Raw genomic sequence first — 21092 nt, 5'->3', positions numbered from 1 at the left:
ATCTTGCTGGCACTTTCAGAAATAATCTCACCTGTCTCTGCATAGGTATCTGTGGTCCCTCAAGTATACACCAGCATGGTCTGTTCCTGCCACTCAAACTCCCCAAAATGGTTTTCTCTCCCAAAGCTCAGCGAAGGCATTAACAACTAACTACTTCGTTTATGTTTGATACTTCATTCCTTTGTGCCACAGCCACAGTTTAAATCCCTCATTAAAAATGTTTGACTTAACAAGTCAAAAAAAGCATTTCCCAAACAACTGACAAAGCAAACCATTTCAATGTTCACTCCAAGAGAGATTTCAGGGATGGGTAAGAAAAAAAAAAGATAAAAGGACCAGTAGTTTAAATGAAACTATTCTGCAATGTGATTACAATTTGAATTATAATATGAATATATTATATTCAATATAAACAAAATAAGACCACGGGGATTAGGACTACATGGTAAGATTATACTCCATATTTACAGCTCTCATATATGTACTGTTCAAAGTATTATGCAGATTATATAAAGGAGCATAGTATTAAAGACATTATTACATTTTCAGCAGATTTCAAAAAGACGGTTTTCTATCAACTGTATAAAGGCTTTATACTAACTCCAATGCTGTACTTCGAAAACCAAAGCAAGCAGTTGATATATAGTATAACCCAAGCAAGAAGATAAATGTTTCTGAAAGCAAAGAATCCTCTTAAGTGGGATGGGCTGACTGTTTATTTTTCATATGGTTCAGTGAAGCACAGCAAACCCACAGACTCCTCCAGTCTACGGCAGAAAAAGTTTGTATTCATGCTCCAATCTCTGAAGTCACAGAAGGCTTGTATTTTTAAATCAAATTTATTCTGGAACTTTGCACTTTGTTGGATTTATTCCCACTCCAAGAGGATGCTGTGCCAGGTGCCAGCAATTAGTTATTACAGATTAAAGTAAAAGAAGGCTTACCACAGCACTTGAGCTGCTGGACTGATACATGACTGATTGGAAAACAATATAGGATGGGCAACTTATGTAAGCAACCACAGTTGGCAGCTCAGCATTCTGGCTGCAACAAATGAATCTGAGGTCTCCCTGGAAACCATGATTTCATCCCGTCTGTGAAAAGCCCATGCTGTAATTTCTCTCTTTATCAAGCAACTTGAGATTCCACACAATTTTCTCTCCTTGGACAGACCCAAGGAAAACAAAACAGCTAATCAATGGGATAAAATCTGACACTTAAATTGTACAGTTGAAATTAGGTAATAGGATTCTGCATAAGAAACGTTTGAACCTATTCCCACAGGATATCCAAAAGTTCAAGTTTTGAGTGTGCACACATATATGTATCTACGTTACCAAACAGGGCAACAGAAAACAATTTAATACAAATGAATGCCTGGAGTAATAGTTTGGGAGATCATTTTGTCTGAGCTAAAGAATGTAGACTTCAGTTGGGCTAGTGATAATTGTTGGTAAACAGAAGGAAAACAGTCACTGGGGCACATAATGCAATAACTAGAAATTATATACAATTATTATGCATAATTACATATAATTTTATTTAATTTAGCAATGAAACCACTATAGAAATCGGCTCAAGTCTGAGAGAAAGGTACAACAATCTCTAACAATGAACATTGATATAAAGAGGCATAAAGGCAACAAGCCAAGTATGAACTTCTAATGCAATTTAAAGACTCTGTTAGGATCATGCCTAGCTGACAAGAGAGACGCAAGAACTGCTCATCCATTACTGCTGTGGTCTCAGTGTCCTCAGAAAAGCAAACCAGCTGAGGATTCAGAAACATTGCCAGTGCTACCAAATTCAGCTAAGTGCTGATATCTCACCTACACATTTCTGCCAGTACCTCCTCACTCCTTTCTTTTCCCCTAACATCTATTTTCTTTCCATCTTTTTATTTTTGTTCTCCACCTAGAAAAAGGGAGAGTAGGGCTGGCTTAGACAAGATGATATTTGCAATGCCATGACTGCAACATTTGCTGTGAAAACAAAAGAGAAGCAGTAAGAAATACGCAACAAGTGATTTAAAGCAAGTTTGGTATCTGGAGCAAAGAGCAAGCCCATGGGCTCTGTCTGCCTCCTGCAATTATGGGCCATCATCAGAAACAGAAGTTATATTTTCTGTCTTGCTAATTTCTTCTTCTATTCATTTGTCTTGTATAGCCCTAAGACAGGTTTGGATTCCAGCATCAAGCACAACAGATCAAGCCCACTTGTGTTATTCACTGACTTCTTCCACAAATGTACTTAATGTTATTCTCATTGTTAATTTAAGTACCATCAAATGCTGGAGGGAATAAGAATGACAGCACAGACCGCTGCTTTAGCTGAAGGTTTCAAAACTTTGTTTGAAAGCTTTGTCCTTCAAAATTCTTTACCTGTCCTCCCTCTTCTTCCTTCATTTCCAGAAACATCCAATGAAAGGCAAAACAGATTTTTTTATTTTTTTTTTAAATAGCAATCCATAGCCATGGGAAAAACTGGTTAAAATCTCTGTTGAAGATTCAAAACCTGATTTTTTTACACTATAGAATGAAAGGACATTTATTCCATTTAACTTAGTACAACAGCCTTCAGACTACATATAAAGGTATCATGAAGTAGACTGACCTTTAAATATGTGACTATATGTTAGCATTTTAACAATGATATATCACAGGGGTCCTCAAACTTTCTAACCAGGGGGCCGGCGTGCAGATGAAGTGGCAGGCAGTCATCTGCGGCTGCTTGGTTTGCACCCCCAACCCCCGGCGGGGGGGGTCTGTAAATAATGGGGGCCGGATTGAGGACCCTGGGGGGCCATATCTGGCCCGCAGGCCTTAGTTGGAGGACCCCTGATATATAAACTCACTGACATCAAACAAAGAAGAGTAGTATCAGATAAACAGACAAAAAACATTTCTAGGTTTTCCAAATTATGTTTTTTTAAATGATAAGATTTTTTTACTCATTTGTAAAATAAGTAAGTTTTTACTAAAATATTGACAAATCATTCAAAGGAGGCTGTGATTGCTGAAGGAATGGAAACAGAAGTTCTAGAGGAATTTATTGAAAGAACCCCAGTTGTCTTCAGTGGAGACAAATCAGACCCTTAGTATTTTAAACAGGCCTTTAAAGGAAGAAAACAGAAATTTAGCACATTCGTGCTCAAAGAGGAAAACACAAATATTTGCTGTTTCAATTATATCCAAAATGTATCCAATTTATATATCCAAATTCTCATACTTTGAGAAACACTTGCAGTTCCAGATATGATATGATCCCAAGCTGAACTTAAAACCATGCAAAATTTACAGACTTAGCTGCTTTTCTCCCGCAAGACTAAAGATATTCCAGCAAGTATTCAAGCTCACTTTCTTTACAATGTGATGACTCTTACAGCCTGTTATATGAAGACAATTACTTTTACTACATTCATAAAGTATAAAATTTGTTCCTGGTCCCTATCGTATATTTTCCCTTCAGTCCACCAAGCAACTAAGGACACAGTAGTGGCAGAGTAGAGTAACTAATGAACAGACACATCACACCAAGAAGGTTTTGCAAAGATGCAGCATGGGGAGAAGGCCAGGATTGTCCAGCACTACACAACCCATGTCTCTAGGTATTCCCTCCCAAAAAACTTCCTGTGTATTCCTCTGCTTTCAGCTTTGTTTCACACAGGTAAACACAATTAAGAAAAAATATGAAGTAAGCCAGCAGATACCATACAAACCTCACCCTGGATGTTGTAAATCACTTGCTGACATAGGAAAAACATCAGTATTTCCCAATCCCCCAGATGGGTGTCTGAACAAGGAGCTGGTTTAAGTTGTACATGGAAGAGAAATGCCATTTCAACATCCATACAGTTGTCTCTGCCACTCCTTCATCCTCAGGAGGAGGACTCCTCACACTCCTCCCCTGCTCCAGCGTGGGGTCCCTCCCATGGGAGACAGTCCTCCATGAACTTCTACAACGTGAGCACTTCCCACAGACTACAGTTCTTCACGAACCGCTCCAGCGTGGGTCCCTTCCACAGGGTGCAGCCCTTCAGGCACAGGCTGCTCCAGTGTGGGTCCCCCACGGGGTCACAAGTGCTGCCAGCAAACCTGCTCCAGCCTGGGCTCCTCTCTCCATGGGGTCACAGGTCCCACCAGGAGCCTGCTCCAGCACAGGCTTCCCACTGGGTCACAACCTCCTTTGGGCACCCACCTGCTCCAGCGTGGGGTCCTCCACAGGCTGCAGGTGGAGATCTGCTCCAGCGTTAACCTCCATGGCTGCAGGGCATGGCCTGCCTCACCGTGGGTCTTCACCACGGGCTGCAGGGGAATCTCTGCTCCGGCACCTGCAGCCCCTCCTGCCCCTCCTTCTGCACCGACCTGGGGGGCTGCAGGGCTGCTCCTCTCACACAGTCTCACTCCTCTCTCCAGATGCAGTTGCCATTGTGCAGTTTCTTTCCCTGTCTTACTTACGTTATCCCAGAGGCACCACCACTCTCCCTGATAAGCTCGGTCTTGGCCAGCGGTGGGTCCATCCTGGAGCCCTCTGGGCATGGGCTCTATTAGACACAGGAGAAGCTTCTGGCAGCTTCTCACAGAAGCCACCCCTAGCCTCCCCGCTACCAAAACCTGGCCGCGCAAACCCAGTACAGCTTCACACATCCAAACACACTGGTCTGTTTTGTCCCAGCCCTGGAGCAACAGCACATATTGAGGTGATTACCTACTGAATAGTGACACCAAAAGAAACCAACATCTCTGAAGTAACCTACAAAGAACAAACTGATGACTGATTATTCAGGATGATTCCAGAAGCACTGCTGTTTTAAGGTATCCCTCAGTGTCTGCTAATGAACCTGTTTCTAATTTTTTAAAGAATGGTCTTTACTGAAGCAATTCAGCTCCTTGCCAGGCGTGCATTGCTACAAGTCACTAACTGAGAACCAAGAGGAAGGTCAGATGTCTTGGAGGACTTCTGGAGTGTGGGAAGCAAGGATGGGGAAACTACATGCAGTCCTGGCCAACATTGTTCTGAGGCTGTGGGATTCTAGTAGGAGAAAGGAATAAAATCAATAAAATAGGAGTCTCTTCCTCTCTCCCCCATACCCAGCCTCCCTACCTAAAAGCAGAGAAAGCTGCAGGGAGATCTCAGTGCAGTCCACAACTACCTGGAGGGAAGGTGTAGAGGAGACGGAAGCAGACACTCCCCACAGCCGTAGGGGAAATGGGCCCACGTGGGAACAGAGGAAATGCTACCTCAATGCAAAGGAAACACTTTCTACCAGCAAGATGGCCAGACACTAGAAGAGATAGCGAAGTCTCCATCTTCGCAGTTATTCGAATCTGATCTGAACAAGACCCTAGCCAGCCTATGCTAACTGGGTCTGCCTTGAGCAAAAGCCAGACCAGATGATCCCAGGAGGTCCCTTCCAACCTCCATGTTTCTGTATCTCTGCAGTTCTTTGCCAGCATCCCTCCTTCTCAGTCTTCAGAGTACAATTTCCAGGGCACTTGCCCTCAAGGTGTACAGCCTCCATCCTGCAGGTGTATCACCCTCTTCCAAGCTGCTTTTCTGAGCTATTCTGTTGCAGAACAGGGCCTATAAAGGTAAGAGGAAGAGCAGACAGGAGGAAGAGGTGGGATAGGGTGAGGAGAGGAAGCCCGGACATCCCTGCCTTCCTGCTGCCCCGGAGAGCAGAATGGGGCTTCAGAAGCAGCCAGTGCCACCCCTTGTATCTTGACCTCTCCTCTTGGCAACAAGACCAGCAGACAGCTGAGTAAGCAGCAGACGAAGTTTAGGTATTCAGAGTACACCCCACACTGTGGGTATTCAGAGTAAACCCAGCAGCTACTCTGTATCTCCCCCATCACAGGCACAGAATACACAGCCATATTCCTTCACGTGAGATGTCTACCCAACAACTTCCAGTTTGAAATCAGCAATGACAAACCAGTATTTTTTGATGATGATGATGATGATGATGATGATGATGATGACGACGACGACGACGACGATGATGATGATACCTCAGAGGTCCTTAGGAAGGAATTCATCTTGTGGGCAGAGGCAATAGGAACCTTTGTAGGTGACATTCACCAGCTCTTCAGCTTTCAACTTTCAAAGTGGCCTTTTACTGCCTGTGATTCTTTAACAAGTAGTGGTGGCTTTCCTCCTTTCATGAGTAACTCCAGCTCTTCTCTTTTGTTGCTTAGGGGGTCAACGTTTGTATTAACATGTTAAAAATGTTCCCTACAGGTGTCTGTGCGCTTGAATTTTCACACATGGTACTTCATCATTGGATACATAGCTCCATATCTGTATCATAACTGCCTAGCTACCACATTCTTGGTTTATGATGAGCCATACCCTTGGTAATGCTGGGAAGTGATTCTCCCTCTACTAAGCTTGCAGAAGTACTCTCTCATCTCTGCCTACGAAAACGTCCCTGAATCCTGTAATACCACTATAACCATTTACTTCCAGTATCTTTGCCTCTTCTTTTCCCTCACTCCAAACAACATGTGATATCAGCCACTATTTTAATCTTCAGACATTCACTGATCAGGATTTAATACTACGACAGGATTACAACTCCAAATCTGCACGATACCATGAGGAGTACCCCTCTCCATTCTGAGAGGTGTTTGCTTTTCCAATTAGAACAGTTGGGGCCATGCAGGTTTGCTATGCATTTGGAAATTCTCAGAAAACTCCATGTTCGAAACTGCAGAAAATTATTCCTCAGCCATTGCAGACAATTCCCCGCAAGCTGGCACTGCAAGGATGGAGTGGGGGTGGAAGGCAGTGCAGCATCCTGTTCCATCTTGCCAGGTTACAGCACATGGAAAGAAGGCAAATTCTTTCCTCCCACTCTATGTCTATGAAGAAATCTTCAGTATATGGGTCAGAGAGTCATCTGGGCCCCAGGGATGAGATTTGCTACTATACTCATCAGTGATCCCGAACAGTCATAAGCACTCGTCACCCACACACCTCTTAGGTTTTCACCAGGAAACCAGAAGAAATAAGGCACTTCTTTTTTCCCCTCTTTTGAGCAATAATTAAATATTATTTAGCATAAAAAGCATACTACCTCAGACTACTCTGACATTATACCTTTTACAATATTATAGTCCATACAGTAAATAGCTGAAGACTTCCTCATTCTGCCTCCTTTGTGCCATTCCACTTGCAACTTTTCTGTCCAGCTTCTGCCCTTTGTTCCTTTTTGACATTATGGGGCCTAGAATTTGTTAATAATTCAGGACTATCACATTTCTGAATCAGACAACTCGATTTAAATTAGCAATAGGTGAATTAAATGGCCATTAGAAGTTACAGCAGTTTAGGCAACATTTTTTCTTTCAAAAGCACAGATCAACTTTTCCAAAGCAGTTCCCATATCTCAAAACACACAAAACATTTGTAACTTATTTTCCATATAATCCATTAAGAAATATATACTGTCACCAAGGTAGGTTGCAAAAGAAAGAATAAAACAACATGGTGCACTTGCTAGGACCTATGACAAGTTGCTTATGCTGTATATTGATGGTATCAGAAAGGTAATGCTTTCTTGCATAAACAGGTATATAACCTACCTTTCAGAGGAATCCCACAAATTAAAAAAGCCGATTTTATAACACCATAAATCTTAATTCATGGTGTTTAAAAACAAAAAAGTGAAAGAAATACAATATGTTATTATTCATGCCAGAAATTTGACATTTCTAAAGATGCCAGATGCATTTTCAGACATATTCCAGAGTTATTCAAGTTGAGATGTTTGGGGTTTTTTAAATGTCAAACCGGTGCCCTTAGAAAAATGGGTAAACTTGGGGTTCAATTGTTTGTTTTAAAAAGCTGAATTTATATACAAAAGAGAATTCCAACATACTCTGTGTTCCCAAGAACACTAAATCTTGAGCATCACTTACACTATTTCAGAGCAAACACAGTGTTTCCAGGGTTTAGTCTGGCACTTAAAGCTAAGGATTATACAGCTGGACACAAGCACCACGCATGAAGTCTTAGTGACTTCATATAAAGAAGGCTTGTGGAGATAAATTAATCTGTTAAATGTCAGTTCCAATTTGTATTTCTTACAGTAAATGAAAAGCCATGGTCAAAAAGTATTAATAGCACAGATTTTTAAGACCATGGTGTTCTGCAGCCTCCCTTTTGGAAGCGATCCTTTTCAATTATATCCAATCCTTAACCTTCTGCAAGCACTCCTAAGAGTTTGACCATTTATCACCAGAACGCTGAAGATGCTGGAGGTAATATCAGGTTTTTACATTTTTTGTTCCTGTTAATTTTTAAATATTTGATGCAAAGTAGGTACTTATAAAATGAGGTGGTGCTAGTGCTTGCCACAATACAAACCAAAACCTTCAGATTAATCTGAGTTCAATGCCTGCATTTATGCTGTGGAGCACTAACATAAAATTATATTTTTATATTTGCTCTCCACGATGCATAAGACTTGTGTTCATTTCTATAGAGTTATTGGAAAATATCTATTAGCTTTTAAATTGTGGGATTCATAAACAGTCAAAAATATAGTAAGCCAGCAGCATGAACAACCATTAAACAAATACAGAACAAGATAAAGTAAAAAAGTTTTATACCCAAATTATCCAACATATAGCAATAAACAATTTATGTTAGACAACATACACAAAAAGAGATCAAAATGGATCCAGGTGAAGAGTTTCCAAACATAGTCCCTTTTATATGATGTTCCCTATCTATGAGGTTTGTTTCTGAGACAAAGTTTTAGTAGACTTAATTAACATGAATTTAAAAAGACAGGTTCAAAAATGCATTAAAGCTTGAATTCTATATTTCAGTCCTCTACTAAGTAAGAGGTAAGAACATGGTATGACTCACAGGGGTTAAAACCTCTGTACCAGAAGGCAACCTCCTGGTGGTGAAGGATAGTCTGGAGTCAGGCACAGCCTTTGCTGAGTAAGTCTTGTCTCTCAGTGCTACAGAGCATTGCTGAGGGGCAGAGAAACACTCCTTCAGTTCTGCTCAGAGTCATCTTGAATAGGAAAACCCTGAAGAAGCTATTGAGTGTGCTACTGCTCAAAGCAGTATGAACAATGAATTTGAGTGCTTTAGTCTTGCAGCTTTCTTTCTAATACAGCTACACACACACACAATGTTTGCCATTACCCTTGACTGAATAAATCAGACTTTTCACGCAGCTTTCCTCTTCATCAAGTAAGAAGCCTAATCTCCACCATAGCTGACACATACGTATCTCACTTCAGTCCACTGTAAACAACAAATGCTTCCTGAGTGATGTGGCTTGCTTTTAGAGACCTAACACCCAAAACAAATCAGAGATCTCTAGCGTTGATGAACATCAGTTAAGCCGCAAGGATCACTTTAGAAACTGAAAATGTGATACCTACCTGAAGGCTCTTTGCAGTGCTGGCAAAAAAGGGCTTGAAACACATAATACCACCCATAGTTACACCATACCTCATACTTCTTCCCTCTCGTCTATCTAGAAGCTTACTGTTTAAACATTTACTAGAAATGTAAGGTAAATGGTTCAAACTGCTTCAGATTGAGGAAGGAACTAAACCTCGGTCTTCTTTTCTGACTAATGTTCTAACCACATGATATAAAGAGTAAAACATACTGCTTTTCATGGAGCTTGTTCAAAAAACATGTCTTAAAAATTCCTGCTGGATCAGGATCCACAGACAAGAGAAGAATTTCTACTCTGTAAATCCTTCTAGGAATCAGGCTTGTGCTAGGTACCTACTGGGAGACACGGTTCTAGACATGCCTAGCATCAGACATACAGGTGTGTAGGAACTTTTATTGACAGAAACGCAGGCATAATGACTTCCATTACCCCTGGGGTTGAGTGGAAGCAAGAGTCTCTATGGCATTTAAGTGTCAGACTTAGGCATCTAAAGTAAAAGTTACAGACTAAAGTCCTTAGGCCTTTGAGGAATGATACAGTCAAGACTCATTTCTTTATCAGAGAGCAGCCCTAAAGAAGCCAGAATGTACTAGTAATGCAGAACGCAGATGCTCTGCAGTAGATTCTGTGCTTTGAAACAGAGATGCAAAATTTAACTTAGGTGCTGTTTGCTGAAAGCTGCATTCACAGAAACCAGTGGTCTCTGCTTCTCAGTTCCATTCTTCCCATTTTTCTGTGTTCCCATGTGTCCCATGGAAGCCTGAAAATCAAGTTTCTTTATTGTGACTTGGAAATATCACTCATTTAACTTCAGCTGCATCACTGTGCTCCTTACTGTCTGCCCAAAAGTAAGACCAAAGAAATTTGTCACCACTCACCCAAAGCACTTCACTGGTTTCAGTTCCACACAGATTTTGATGGTCCATTCATTAACAGTTCACTTGTTAGCACAAGCCAATAGCAATATTACCTGATCAGAACCAAAGTACATAGAAAATTTTGTACAGAATTTAATACTAAGGGAGATCGACAATTTTGTTTTCAGTAAAGTTCAACATATTTTTCTATAGTAAAATATATTACAGCCTACGTTCTATGCTGAAGTATAAAAAATATGTAAACTATAAAATAAATACAGTATTTACCTGCAAGATGTAAAACAAGCACCTATGGGTTTAGACAAAACCAATCATTGTACAGGTACAGTGTCACTCCTTCAACTTAAAATGACTAGGTGGACTTCTGTTTCCACTCAAAAAAAGGCCCAAATAAATTAACAGCCATCTGAACTTTCACAAAATTTGCACCTGGACTGTAATCAGCTGCATTCAGGCCTAAATAAACACTGCATGTTCTGTAGGACTGGGCCTCCAAACAAAACAAGTCAGGATGTCATCAAAATAAATAAGCATACATGTTACATTGTAACTTTAAGTAACAGCTGTTCTATTTCCAGTTACAGAATTATATGCTGTGCTCTAACCACCACGTAACATTGCTTTTCACATAAAAGAAACAACCACAGTTCAAAAAGTATTCTTTGAAATTCTAGTCCCTTAATTTTGATACTTTATTCACCAAATACTAAACTACTGAAATACTGAACAAAATGTTAATATGTTCAGACACATTTTATAGAAGCTACATTTGCCAGTGCAACAGCGGTGGTATTTGCAGGTCCTTTAAGACCACAATAGTTATGTAAGTAATCTGTGAAATCTAGACACTCCACACAATGAAATAATTAATTTCATACATTTACTTAATATGTTAGAAAGATTTTGTATAAAAATGTAATCTCCTTAAACAAAAAGGTCTAATCGGAGGAATCTCTGGGATGTAGCATCAACATCCAAAGATGGTGTGCATAATATCATATATTGTTCTCTTACATCTATAAGATATTGATCCACAGATTTTCTTGGTTCTAAGCCTTATTCCAAAATGTGTGATTATATTCTCTGTTCTTATACAGGCTGTACAATTAATCAGAATTCACAATCAATTTGCAAGTAACAGAATTTAACTATCATTTAGCCATAATAACTAGCAACTATTTCATAATCCACAAGCATTGCTTTATAGTTTAGATCCTTAAAATCAAATGCTGTCATGTGTATTTTGGATCGACCTTGTTAAAGATGAACTCTGTACCTAGACACAAGATTATTGGTTGTCAGATACTAAAAGGTGAAAAGAGCATATATACAAACACAGAAAGTCAATTACTTTTCAGCCATATTGTAAAATACGCTTTCATAACAATGAAACTAAGTTTAAAATATCAACCAGTGGCAATATATAAGCAAACAAGACTAGAAAATGATCACTTTGGGGAAAAGGTGGCAAAATGTCTATGTCACAAAAAATGTAATAGGATTATTTCATAATAATTGTCATAATACTTATGAGTATTTTCCATAGTATCAAAATACTCTCTCCATCTTGGCCTAATTGTTTTCAGGAGAGAAAAGCTGCCTACTGTTTATTCAAACAAGTAAACAGGCTAATGATTTAAAGTGATTATATAGTTACTTCAGGTGTCAATCATCTGTGCTTGAGTTCTATTTCGGTGTTAGTGTAGTGTAGTTTTCAGGATGAAATCACCATATAATGAAATTTTCATATCACTTTGATTTCTGAACTGGATTTCATTCCCTGCATTTGCCCAGCTCTCCAAAGGCATCCTACAAATAATTCTGCCGGAGCAGAAGACATACGTTACCCCAGCTCTACTTAAAAATCCAAAACTGCATGTAGTCAAGTGCTGAGAGGCAGAGAGAATCAGGTCCTCTGCAAAGCACCGAAACTTTTGTCGAAACAAAATGCTCTGTATTGGACAGCTCCAGGACAGTTTTGTTGAATGACTTTTTCTTGCTATTATCAGGCCCCATCAAACCACGAACTACTGATTACCTATAGTGAGTATTTCACATAAGTAGGCACACTTATGCATACACAAAGAAGAAAGTCTCCTTTGATAGAAACACCTCTTCTCAGGGCAGATGCCTCATTTAAACCCATACTGGAAAAGAAAATAAGAGACAAAATAAATGGAATTACTTTACTCTTTAGGAACTAAAAATTAAGCTTTTTTTCTTGGTACTGCTTGGCTTCCTCGAAGACAACTATGCGCTTCTGAAAATTAGGTGCAGCTGTCCTCTCTTTAGAGCTCCTTAATGGAATCCTCTGCATCCTGGCTTCCTTCTCCCTTTTGGCAAAAGTTGTTAATGATGGTTTCAGCTGAGTCATTGAGCATGCCATGACCATTCGGGCCTCTTTGCACAGCAAATGGACTTAATCACAGGGGCATACAATTGCATTCCTTTCTCCTCATTGCAAATTCATCAGGGAATAACAAACATAAAACTCCATTGTCTGGGTCTTCAAAAAAACAAAACCACTGTTACTCCTATTCAGCAAATCTTCCCCCCCGTTCCCCACCCCTCATTCTTTTCCATGGTGGTAAAAAGGCAAAAAACTCCTTTATCACTTTATCATCTATTATACTGCAACAGTACATTTTTCACAGTTTAATATATTGCCAGCATTTAGATACATTTTATCTTCGGTGATTTCTCATGATTTGTGCAATTCTACATAGGACCTGAAGGACTCTCAATTTTGCTTTTCAGGAACAGAAAGAATCTCCTCCAGGTGCCTTACTTGCCATTGTTTTCCCTTTTTTTTTTTTTCTCTCAACTTGCAGCCACAGCTATTAAAAAAGCCATTTAATTAATTTGGTTGGTTTGCTTGGGGTTGACATTTGATTCTCACTTTCTCTGCAAGTGACAAGGAGTTCCTGAAAGACAAAGATGACTTCTTTTCAGCAGGTGAGGGTTTCAGTTTCCCTTAAGTAAGATAATTAGGGGGGTCGTCTCTGAAAATTCCCCTCGACATGTTAACACCTTTTATTTTTGCATTTCCACCTAAAGCTTCCTTTGTTTTAAGTTGCTATGAAGGGCTCCAGTTTTTACATAGTCCCAATGTTCTTGGCTGTGCTTTTCCACATTGTTCTATCTCATGGAGTATCTCAAAAATTGTCTCACTTCTGCCCACCCAGTTCTGCTCCCTCCTAATGGAAACCTTTTAAACAAAATGTGGTAGCTACACAGATACCATTCCACTTGGGAAAGGAGGGCACACAGTTCCTCACCAAGACACTGACATTCAGGTCAGTGATATCCTGCCAGGAGTCATCTACTTCATCTTTCAGTCCTGTGCTATCAAGGCTAAGATTTTAAGAGCTGCAGACTCCCATGTCCACTTCCCATAAGCAATCAATCCTCCAATTGTATGGAAATTCAGCATCATATAAATTCCCCTGGGTTTTTGATTTGGGCATAAAGCCTAATCTCAGAAAGCTATTTCCCACAGAGTGGCTTTTTGTTTGGAAACATTTCCCACAGCTCAGAAAGGAATGAATTCATGACCTGAACAGTCCAGCAATGGTCCACTCCTTCTTCTTCCATCTTCAAGTCATATTCTACATAACTCACCCACCCTCTGAGTTTTTGCACAGATATGCCTGCCTCCTCCACATAGGACACTGCAGCTACACTTTTAGTGTTTATTTTCTCCTCTGCCTTTTTATTGTTTATTTAACTTTATTTAACTGTTAATATTATTCTAACTTCTCTACTTGCAATAAGGAAAGGGGAAATAGAAAATCAGGGTCAGGCCCCATGTGCAAGTAAGTAGGAACAGGCTGATCTGGTCAAAGAGAGCCTCAATTAAAGGAAGAGACGTTTATTTAAACAGCCTTGCTTGGATCTCTAATGGAGTCTGTCTGGGCCAGAGCTCCAAGAGAGCCACCCAGGAGATCCCAGGTGGTTAAAAGACTAAGAAAAAGAAATTATCACATCTGAGGACACTGAAGGCAGTAGGTACTTTTCTAATTGCACCTCTAATTTGAACCTTTTTAAGCGTCTGATATGAAGAAAAGAATTAAAGTGCTGCTTCATACATCTTCCCTCAAGTGTACACATTACACGGATAGTCTAGAAAGCTCATCATGGGACTGTGTGGTCCCTGGCAGCTCCCCTGCTAGTCTGGCAAAAGTTCACACAATTTTGCACACTTTAGTGAAGATAGGGTTATACCACAAGATTTTAAACTGAGCTCAATAATCTGGTATGTTAATAAATTGTACTGTTGATACAACTATGTAATGTTATCTCAAGCTCTCCACATAAGATACTGCAAGCTGTTGTGGAATTAGGGAACTCATAAGGGGACAAAGCTTGGAATTACCTATCGAGACCAAAAGAAGCACAAGGTACTCTTGACAACAAAGGCTTCCCAAGTGTCTGTTAAAGGCTGAGCCTAGACATACTCCTGCTGTTATACCAACTACAGTACTCTTATGTGTCTTCAAATCACCTTAATCGGTCTCATTTTTATATGCTGCAACAGTTTTGTCTAAAAAGAAAACTTTTGGAAATCATTAACTCTGCTTAATGAAGAAAGTACAGATTGTTATAAAACATTTTGGAAAATACAAGCTGGCATGCTTTAAAAATTGTTGGATTAATCTCAAACTAGAGCTCCGGGGGTTTTTTTCCACTTCCTGTTGATGTAGGATATAAATGAGTTCAGGCAAGTTATAACATGTTTTATCATCACCATGGCTCTGAAGATTTACAGAAAAGAAAGAGGATAAGAATTGACAGTTTGGATAATGCAATAAGTTGGACAAAATATTAAAAATATAGAAAGCTTTGGGTAAATGGTTTTTAAAATATACAAAAATGTTCTGAGCTACCAGTTATCAGTGTTAATGTACACTCCGACCACAGAAGTTGGGACACTCTTCATTTCAACAGCTCATTTTCTCCCTTTCAACAACAGCTTGGATAAAGATGCTTTTCTAGTATATTCCAAAGGTAAAACCTTTACAAAAATCCTGCAAGTTTTGTCACATCAGCAAAAATACAGTGTGCTACAGCTGCTTCAGATGTGGATATGCCATGTCCAGACCAACAATTTTAGAGCCATCCCAGATAATCTTAACTTCCCAACTAAAACATACAAAACCCAACAATCACTTCTTTGTTCAAGGTCTTTTACACCCAACAAACCTGCACACTTGTAAGCAAGTAGTCCACTTCTACCAGCAGATTTTACCTATGCAAAAGAAGACAGGGATGACAGACCTACATCCCAAACCATTGATTAGCACCTCCTAATTTATACAGTACTTCAAGAGGAGTGTAAATGAGGCAGCAGCAGGATCTGCTGTACATCTCTCTCATGTCACACAGGTCAGCAGGAGAAGCAAACCTTGCTCTTCAAGGTCACTGGGGTGGTGTCTTCACCTCTGCACAGTCCCCTCATTTCTCTTCATATAGCCCTTTATCACCTTCCCAACAGCCAGGACAAATGATACTGAGACCCCAGCTCTTTTCCCAAACCTGAGAGGGGGAAGAGAGTTGGCAGTGGCCAATGAAGAGGGAAAGGAAAACTGTTAGCTTGAGAAAAAATGGATGGCCACAAAGGTGACAAGAGGCACCCACAACCTGGGACAGTGGAGAAGACAGTGAGGAGACAGGGTTTGGGTAGAAAGCGTGAAGGAATAGGAGAGATCTTGCTGCCACAAACCTCCTCAAACCTTCCCTGTCCTAAAAATACCCTGAGCCTTCCTCATACCTCTGTCCCCATGTCTATTCCCAGCAGACCCCCCCCCCCTAGTGCCACAGCCAAAGGCAGATGGTCCTTACATCTCAAACCCCTCCTGCCCCAGAAGAGTTGCGATTGATCCCAACCCCTCGTCTTCCCCCTGCGATCTGCAGAACCCGCTCATTTTGCCACAAAGCTATTTATTTCTGTCTACACTGCTAAGAAGCCTCCAGCCACTCTTTGTTATTAGCTCAGTGTCTCATGCCTCAAACCAGAGCTTCAGAGCAAGCTACTGGAACTAATCATGGGAAAGAGAAAAATCTTGGAATATAGAAGTCTGAATTGTGAAGAGGCCTTAAAGTACCAATATATGAGACAGAAATTTAGATTTCCTATGTGCTAATGCGGCACTCTTAACAGGCTTACTTTGAACTGACAGAGAATTCAAGGAAGAATGTAAATCTTTCACTGGCTTGAACAATAGTTTTATTTTTCACCACATCAAGTTCAAACAAACTTCCCTGCAATTTTTGCATGTTCTTGGTTATAGAGAATGTGTCTCATTCCAGTGCCTGTGTGTTTTACTTATAGCAGCTATTAACTTCTCACTATTTAGATCCAGTTTTATTACAGCATAAAACACACCAATAAAAAGATCAATTACTCAATCCAACACTGAAACGATATAAATCACACAAAATTCCAAAAGGTTGACATGTATTTACTTTGTACTCTTATTTCCATTCATAACATTATTCAGTATGATCAACATTGCTCATCTCCCTGGTTTCTATCTGCTGTTAATCACGAATAGCGTGCCCGACATCTACCCTAGAAGGCTAAATCAATCAGCGCTGCTTTAAAACAATGTCTGTGCACATTAGTGGTAATTTAGAAAAGTTTATTTTGTAAGTTTCACAGTACCCCAGTACCACAGAAACTAGAAAGAGGCAAAAAACCTCTCAAGCCATTTTGCCTATGCCCCCACGGGTCTTAAGTTTTCTTCTACCATATACTGCTTTTTTCCCCAGCCAGTCCAGTTCTAAATGAAGGAACACAGAAACCTTGCAGGGCTCAGCCTGTTTTTCATGGGCAAAAGCAGGGAAGAAATGCCAAACCCCGATTATATTTTTTATTTAACAAAGCAGGATGTATTGCTATGGTGCAGCAACCTCCTGAACAATTTGCTGCTTACCCCAGAATTTTACTTTGGACTAGTGGAGTTGGCTATTTACAGGCAGTCCCTGGCTGACGGAGCCATCTCCAATGCATAGATCTGTGCATGGTGGCTGCACTGGATCCTCCAGGCAGAGGGTGCCCTGGGGGCATCAAAGCCTGCGCCACTACATGCTCCAGCACAGCCAAGCCAAGGACCTGCTGCAGGACAGGGTGCTGAACCACACACACCTCTAAAACACTCTTCTAGAGACCTTGCTGTTTTGAGTATCTGGGGGAGACAAACTCTCTGGCAATCTCCTTGTGTCCTGTCAGCCTGGGATACATGGCAAAGTTTGCCTTCTAGTCTCTGCAGGCTCATGCTTCCCAAAACCCACATCTTTGGATACTTTAGATACCCTCCACTGTGCTAATGGGTAATTGCACACATTTTCAACAAAAAGTTTGGATCAGTGAAGCTTTGAAATGTGTCAGAGCCCTCACAGCACTAACAGGCCTTTACTGGTCCCTTCCCACGTCCCAGGCCCCATGTCAGCCCCCAGGGCCACCAGGCCCTGCCCCAGTGACACCACAGCAGGGCCGCTCTCCAGCTCCCCACAGCCCAGCCACCGGCCCTGGCGAGGGTTCACGGCCTGGGTGGCCGCAGCCTGTGCCCAGGGAGGTGCCCGATGCCCAGGGCTGGGGCTGCCCCTGTGCCCCCTGCGCTCCATTGCTGGCCGCGGTGGTGGGACGGGCCCTGCCCTGCCGCCCCGCCATGGGCAGCCCCCACTGCTGTGCCCTGACAAAACGCATCCTTTCAGATGATTCAGGGAAACTCTGAGGGCATACAGGGCAACAAACCCACATCAGAAAAACCGAATGCAAGACAGTGCATTTCATAAGGTGCATTTTTGTCTCCTCAAGCACTCCAGACTGCTGTGCCACCGCGAGCATGCTGGGAAGCAAGGGAAGCAGCTGAGGAGGAAGCAGCAGAAGATGCCTCAGGAACAGCGCGTTTTTGGCAGGGTTACTGGGCTCAGCTCTGGTCATGTCAGCTCAAGGAAGAGAAAAAAGGCAGAAACAAAGACATCTTAATAATAGAGATGACTAAGAGCATTAAAAAGGCCTGTCCTATAAAGAGACACTGGAAAGACTGAATCAGCTTTATTCAATGCCTTTCTAAAGTAGTAAGGGCAGAACACAGGGACACGAAATAATAACAAATAACCTAGAGAGGTTAGGCCTTGTCTGTTCCCACTCTTATAAAACAGGGCTGTTCAAAAAACTTAAGTGATCCTATTTTGGACTGTAAGATAATTTCACAACCACTCACTGGAAGTGAAGAATGTGGTAGAATTTTTAAAATAAATAATATGTAAATTGATAATAATAACGCAAAGAATAACATAATAAAAGAATAAAACTTGAGGTAAAGAGTAAAAGCTTCTAGGTAACGGAGGCAAGGGAAGAAAAGCACCAAGTCTCATTCCAGGCCTAATAACTGGAGTGTACAAAACCCACGTTTAATGCAGTAGGACAAACTACACTTTTCAAAATATGATTAAAAACTGAATTATAATCGAAGTAATTTCAAAGATGATGATCACAGCCAAGATAGCTATAAATTAAACTGAAGCAGTTTTGCCTCAGGGACTGCCTGAGACACACCTGTAATACGGAGGACCTGAAGGGAGCAGTGTGATACAGCTCACAGAACTGCACTTTGAAACTAAGCTCAAATCTCCTAACCTTTACCCGTAAGCTGATTCACTGGTTGTGATGGTGCAAAACCAAGGTGTGATGTTCTTCAGCAGATCATCCACTGCGGCTCTTAGAACAACTGTAAATGCAGTCTGAGCAGAAGGAAGAAGAATCACAAGATCTAGCATAAAAGTCAGGCTGTGAGTAAAATATTATAACTAGATTACTGAGCTGTGTTTACCTTACAAACCTGCTTCTTTGATATGCATTATCATCACCAAGAGTGTGAGTTCACAGGCTGGTGTCCTGGTAGGCTCTGGCACCCCAGGAGCCTGTAAGGGACCTGGAGAGGTCATGTAGTGGCTCTCACTGTTAACAGAAAGGCAGGGTCACCTTTGCCCTAAGCATTTCTAGTAAATGTTTGTTAGATCTGATCTTAAAAAGCTCCAGCAAAGGAGATTCCACACCCTACCTGGTCAACCCAATGCTCAATTACCTGTACAGTCAGACAGGACTTTCCCTACCATTTAACCTAACGCCTCCTGCTGCAGTTCAGCATGCTGGTGCTTGTTACATCTCCACTGGATGTGGAGAACAGCTTGGTTCCCGCCACTCTGCAGCAACCACTTACACAGTTGAAGATTATTATCACATCTCTCATCAGTCTTTGCTTCCTAGACTGTAACATTCCAGTCCATTCACTATTTTCTCATAGGTTATGTTTTCTAGATCTCTGATCACCTCTGATTACCTTTGCTACTCATCTCCTGCCTAACTGGTAAGACTCTGCTGGAACCATAATGTCCAAAATCCCAGACAGTACAGATACCTGACACAGACCCCAAAGTCACAGCTACCAAAAGATGCCATCACACATCTGCAACACTCCTGTTATGCAACCCAGAATGACGTTTGCCTTAATTTTGTGCATCTTTAATACACTGTATCCTATCAAAGTCTTCATGATGAAAACTGAATTTCCTAAGGAAAATACTTATCATAGCTCTTCAAATAAATGTTTTATGCCCGTTATTTACTTCAGTATTATGTATCTGTATAAATATTTGAGATATATACAATAAGCACCCCCACAATCAATAAGGTTTGGAGAAAATTTCCAACTAAGTCTGCCAAGTCTAATAAACCCACAAGGCTTTCTCAGGTGCCTGAAAGCCAGAAAACTTTCAGAATCAACCAGTGGACTGGTTTCCCAGCTGGTAAAACCCTTGAATGGAAGACCAGACCCCTTCAGCACAGTAAGTCCCCCGTGCACACCTAAGCATTACCCAGCTGAAGAGTATCATCACAAGTGGCCCACAGAGCAAATTTTTCTTCCCAGGTATGGAAACAAGTATAACTGCAGTTACTACAAACTCTTCTACTTTATTTACTAAGCGTAAATTCCCATGCCAGAAACTATCAAAGACGTTAATACACGAAGTCAGTAGCTCACTTCAGCCGTGGTCCGAGAACGCGGCGGATCTCTGTACAGTGCTGAAGGGCACGCCGTGCCATAAAGGATTTCACCCCGTGCCAACAAACTAAGCGAGGATTCCAAGCCAGTACAACCGGCCGGCACGCACCGCAATCGCATTGCAAAAAACCCCGCATCGGCGGCAGCTCCCTGCTCAAAAGGGGGGCACAACCCTCGGCACCTCAGACCCACGGCTTTCCGGCGCCCACCGCCCCCACGCCCGGGCTCCCGCGGCGGCAGCCGAGGCCGCCCCGGTGCCGCACCTGCCCGCTGCCCCCGCTCCCCCGCCCCGGCCGCCCCCCGGCCGCGCCCCCTCGAGCGACGGGAGCCCCGCAGGGGTGACGCGCCCCCGGGGAGCCCGCATCTCCCCCCCGCTCGCCCCGCGGAGCCCCCCGCTGACCTGCAGGCGGCCGCACGCCCTCCCGCCGCCAGCCGCCGCGCCCCACCTGCCGCAGGGCTCTGCTCGCTGCGGCGCGGCTCTGCCCCACGCCAGCGCGGCGGCGGCGGCCCCGGCCCCGCGCCCGCCAGCGGGAGCCCGCCCCGCCGGCAGCACCGCCCCCCGCCCGCCTCTCCGCAGGCTGCCCCCCGCCCGGCCCCGCGTCCTGCCACGGCCCCGCCGCGGCCGGGGCCGCCGCGTTGCCGCTGCCCTGCTGCCCCGCGAGGTGCGCGTCCCCGCCACCCCCCGCTCCCCGGCAAGGGGTCGGGCAGGCGCGC

General features: G+C 42.3%; 1 protein-coding gene across 1 annotated transcript in view; it reads right to left on the bottom strand.

Moving 5' to 3' along the window:
- Positions 1 to 20885, bottom strand: part of COL21A1 (collagen type XXI alpha 1 chain) — a 113924-nt gene extending 93039 nt beyond the window's left edge. Inside the window, exon 1 of the mRNA XM_040599398.1 lies at positions 20779 to 20885. The gene's annotated coding sequence lies outside the window, so the exon portion shown is untranslated. The remainder of the gene's footprint in view (positions 1 to 20778) is intronic.
- Positions 20886 to 21092: the final 207 nt, after the last annotated feature.

The sequence above is a fragment of the Falco naumanni genome, chromosome 6 (genome assembly GCF_017639655.2).
Source record: "Falco naumanni isolate bFalNau1 chromosome 6, bFalNau1.pat, whole genome shotgun sequence".
Taxonomy (NCBI): Eukaryota; Metazoa; Chordata; class Aves; order Falconiformes; family Falconidae; genus Falco; species Falco naumanni.
Note: the sequence above shows the minus strand (reverse complement) of the source record. Positions and strands in the feature narration are given on the sequence as shown.